This window comes from Oratosquilla oratoria, chromosome 4 (assembly GCF_046742065.1).
Source record: "Oratosquilla oratoria isolate Oo_2021 chromosome 4, ASM4674206v1, whole genome shotgun sequence".
NCBI lineage: Eukaryota > Metazoa > Arthropoda > Malacostraca > Stomatopoda > Squillidae > Oratosquilla > Oratosquilla oratoria.
In genome coordinates, this window is record NC_134780.1 from 51,692,227 (window position 1) to 51,697,226 (window position 5,000).

The 5,000-nt window shown below is 40.6% G+C and overlaps 1 protein-coding gene across 2 annotated transcripts in view; it reads left to right on the forward strand.

Moving 5' to 3' along the window:
- The window catches only part of LOC143024855 (uncharacterized), a 521,455-nt gene that overhangs the window by 483,065 nt on the left and 33,390 nt on the right, over positions 1–5,000 (forward strand). The gene's annotated exons all lie outside the window — the stretch shown is intronic.

The window sequence follows — 5,000 nt, forward strand, 5'->3', positions numbered from 1 at the left end:
TCTCTCCAAATCCATCTGCCTATCCATCTACCAACCTATTTCTCTATGTAACTATACTCGTAAAAACATCTACTTATCCGACTATCTTTTATCTGTTTACCTAACTCTTTTTCTTCTACATATTTCCTCTGAGTAGTACGTAGATCATGGCGTCACCAAATGTTTACGTCATGTATAAGACGTCATTTGAGCTTCTCTAACATAGTGTGACCATGATGCAACTTGAAGCCCTGTATTGAGCATCACACTTGTGTGCATTATGTTGTGCTATTGGTCTTGCATATAACCCCAGTCCCAGTGGCCTCAGACTTAGGAGGCTCCCTGCAACGCTACGTGGACGTGGTTTATGGAATTCTGTTTATCTTTTGCCAGACGATTCTAGCCAATATCTTCTCTAACCTCAAAACACCATTATGATTTCCACCTGTCTTTCTTACCCTTCGTTTTATACACAGTAGCTACCACGATATTTTCAATTTCACTTTCTTTCACTTATTTTCTTTTTTTTTCCTGATATTCGTTCCATTTGCTCAAGCGTTCTTCCGTGTTGCTTTTATGATTTCGTTTCTCTATTTACTTTCTTTCGTTCTTTTTTCCTTCTTCTTCTTCTTTTTCTGTAGTTCTGGTCTTCATTCCCCTCTCTTGACACCTCTCCATTTTTTTTTCCTTTCTACACGTATTCTCTCTTTTTCTCCTTACATTTCGTATTTCTTTTCATGAACACATTATCTTCTTTCCCTTCTCCTCCCTTCTCCCATCTTCTACTCCTCCTCATTTTTCATCTCCCTACCTTCTCCTCCTCTTCCTCCTCTTCTTCCTCCTCTTCATTATCATCCTTCTAATTCCGCTCTTTCTCCTCCACTTTTCCTTTCCCATGCACCTATCCTTCTTTTCCCCTCCTCCTCCTTTTTTCCATCTACCTATATTTCTCTCTTCCTTCTCCTCCTCCTCCTCCTCCTCCCCTTCTTCTTCTACTTCTCCTCTTCCTCCTCCTTCCACTTCTTCTTCTTCTTCCCCATGCACCTATCCTTCTTCTCCTCTCCTTCTCCCTTTTTCCATCTACCTATCTTTCCCTCCTCCTCCTCCTCCTCCTCCTCCTCCTCCTCCTCCTCCTCCTCCCCTTCTTCTTCTCCTTCCCCTCTTCCTCCTCCTTCCACTTCTTCTTCTCCTTTCCCATGTCCCTATCTTTGTCCTCCCCTCCTCCTCCTTTTTTTTCATCTACCTATCTTTCTCTACTCCTCCTCCTCCTCCTCCCCTTCTTCTCCTTCCTCTCTTCCTTCTCCTCCTCCTCATTTTCTTCTCCTTCCCCATGCACCTATCCTTCTCCTCCCCTCCTCCTCCTTTTTTTATCTACCTATCTTTCTCTATTCCTCCTCCTTCTACTCCTCCTCCTCTCCTCTTCTCCCCTCTTCTTTTTCTTCCTCTCTTCCTCCTCCTTCTCCCCTTCTTCTTCTCCTTCCCTTCTTCCTCCTCCTCCTCCTCCTTTTCTTTTCCTCTTCCGTTCCTGGACATGGTCTTCCCTTGCTTAGAGAAAGACTTTTATCAAAAGACTTCTGTCGCCGAAGAGTGACTGACAGCACCTGAGCATCCAGGAAACGCGATTCCTGAGACGCTCCAAGAAGCGTTTCCCCTTCTTTTCGATCGTTTCCCAACAAAAATTAAATTTCAAGCTCAGTTCTGAAACACAAAATGGAGGATAGATCAAATGGAATACCCTCTTCCGATTCGACTGTATAATTTCATTACTTTTATGTAATACTTGTATTTTCATGTTTCCCATCAGCACTATGACTAAAGTACATTGTGTGAGTGTCTATTTAGCAAATGGGACTTTATATACTAAAATACCTTTCAGTGTAGGGTTCATTTTAGCTAAATAGAATCGTATGGGTCAGGCAGAAGAAAACATATAAAACTAGAATACAGTAAAATACAATAGAAAAATAGAAAAAGAAAAATATCTTTACTGGAAAAAAAGTTAATATCAATTTCAAGGGGAACGGTGTTCTACATTCTACTTCAGTCCATTAATTATTCTACATGTAATTTATCTATACGAGTTGTTGATGTTGCTGTTGTTGTTACTTCTGCTGTATTGTTGTTGTTGTTGTTGTTGTTGTTGTTGTTGTTGTTGTTGTTGTTGTTGTTGTTGTTGTTGTTGTTGTTGTTGTTGTTGTTGTTGTTGTTGTTGTTGTTGTTGTTGTTGTTGTTAGTGGTGCTGTTGTTGTTTTTGCTGATGTTGATGTTGTTGATGTTGTTGTTGATGTTGATGATGATGATAATGCTGGTTTTGCTATTGCTGTGTTGTTGTCATTTTTGTTATTGTTGTTGTTACTGTTATTGTTGTTGTTGATGATGCTCTCGTTGTTTATGCTGTTGTTGTTGATGCTGTTGCTTTTGATGCTGTTAATGTTGTTGTTGATGCTGTTGTTGATACTGTTGTTGTTGATGCTGTTGTTGTTGATACTGTTGCTGTTGATGCTGTTGTTGTTGATACGGTTGTTGTTGATGCTGTTATTGTTGATGTTGTTATTATTGATGCTGTTGTTGTTGATGCTGTTGCTGTTGTTGTTTCATGGTTTTAAAAATCCTTTTTCGTGAATGTTAATGCCTCTTACTTCGCCTCTATTCTTCCTGCCTTTGCCATTCAGCTTAAAATGAAGAAATCAGCAGACTGCGTTTAGGAATTCCACGAATGCATCAAGGATCGAAACGCTTTGCATTGTAAAATAGTGTTTGTTATGTTTGTTTATCATGTTCCCAAAGATGCTGGAAAGATAGAGCAGTCTTATCAGAACATCATGATAGAGTCATCATTGTAAACATTACATGCGATGTCATTCAAGTGATGTCTAAGAATATTACCATGTGTGTGTGTGTGTGTGTGTGTGTGTGTGTGTGTGTGTGTGTGTGTGTGTGTGTGTGTGTGTGTGTGTGTGTGTGTGTGTGTGTGTGTGTGTGTGTGTGTGTGTGTGTGTGTGTGTGTGTGTGTGTGTATTCACCTTGGTCTTTGGATTACGTGTTGGACTCGTGATCGACAGCTATTTCCCTCCCGGAAGAGAGCTCAGAGCTCGTGTGACCGATTTATGGGTAATGCTATGACCTTGCACACACACACACACACAACTCCCCGCCCACGAGAGTCGGAGTAACGACCCGAAGCTCAGCGATAACGAAATAATTTCGGCCCTGGGCAGAATTCGAACCAGGTGCTGACGCACCTCCGTGATGACAGTCCAGTGCTCTATCAACCGCGCCACCTAGTCGCGCGCGTGTGTGTGTGTGTGTGTGTGTGTGTGTGTGTGTGTGTGTGTGTGTGTGTGTGTGTGTGTGTGTGTGTGTGTGTGTGTGTGTGTGTGTGTGTGTGTGTGTGTTCACGAGTATCGGAAAATCTAAAAGGTTTATGTTATCATTAGGAAATAGGCATACTACTTTCATTTACGATGTAAAAGGAATCTTCGTACTCAGTCCCACACACATTGGACCATTTTCTTAAGATACCTATTGGAGTATATTTGGTTGCAGAAGAGCATAATACAGAATAGCAACGGACAAACCCGCAGCTCTTTTGTCATATCGTGTGTTTCTACTAATGAAACAGAAGTAATATGGCTTCCCGCGAAAGATAGATCGACGTCGTCTTTCATAGATAACACCACAGGTCCCCATTAAAGCAAACAGAGACTTTTAGTTATGATAACTTGAGTACTGTTTCTCTGTGTCGCGCTTTTTCTAATGTCGAGGTAGTTTTTCGCGGTAATATTCAGGTCGGCATTCATCGAGACGACACAATGTCGACACAACGTCAGACATGCCTCGAGCTCTACACACTCCAGTCCTCACCAGAAAAAGTAATTTATCAGAATTGCAATTAAGCCTTGCCAACTTTTGGGTTTGTACTTAATTATTGTCACTGTTTACCAAGAGTTTCTGGAATTGTTTTGTTTATGAACTTGCCATCGGTCTGTGAATAACAACAAGGTAGGAATTTGCTACGATATTTGTGTATCGCGTGTGGCCAGAATTATCTTGCTAAGTGGTAAACATCGAAAGATAGCTTTCCATTCGAGCGGAGTGGGATGATGTGATTTGAAATGCGACATTTTTTTTTCTTTTTCTTTTTTTTTTGTGACGCAAATAGAATTCTATTTGACAACAACCTCCAGCAATAAATGCCAACAAACAAAAGCCTCAGGACCACGAGAAGCATAAATTCATTTGTTGGTACGATGACAAAGATTACTGTCACAACAGCCGTGATGTAATATCAAGATATTTAGATAGGAAAGATTTAACGAACAGTTGAAGGGTTTATAGGAGATAAGATTCTTTCTTTCTTTTCTTTCTTTCTTTCTTTCTTTCTTTAACAAAACAGCAACTCAAGTATACTTATATCGGTGGGTGACATAGTGGTAGATGAGGGGGTAGCGGAGGAGAAAGATGTGACTTTCCTCTGTTGATTAAGTGTTTTATGAGGCGCTACAAAAATTCGCGTTATGATAAAGATGTAGAGTTTAGGAACGAGACTTTTTTCCACAACAATGTACAGACTGTATCACGAAAACAAACGAAAGGGGGAAAGTACATCCAGGATCTGAGTTGACTGCCAAAACCCGAGAGTGCGCCTGAAGAAAGATCTAAGAAAGATCTAGATCGCTTTTACTAGACTACGAGGTCCAACGGCTGAGGTACACCTTAAGACGAGTATCCGAAGAAATCTGAGTCATTTTTCTCTTGAAATGTCAAGACTTGATTATAACGAGATGATTGGAATTATTCAAACAAATTTAGATTGAAGAAGGAAATAGGCAAACACTGGTTTACCAACAGAGGGGCTATAACGAATGGAATATACTTCGCAATCATGTAGTGAGCGCGGTAACTATTAGTTGCTTTAAGGGAAGATTGAATAACTTTATGGACAGGAATGATAGATGGTAAGGGAAAAGGAACTTCCTTGTGTAGGCCTTAGGGTCTCTTGCAGTCTCCTCCATCCTCAT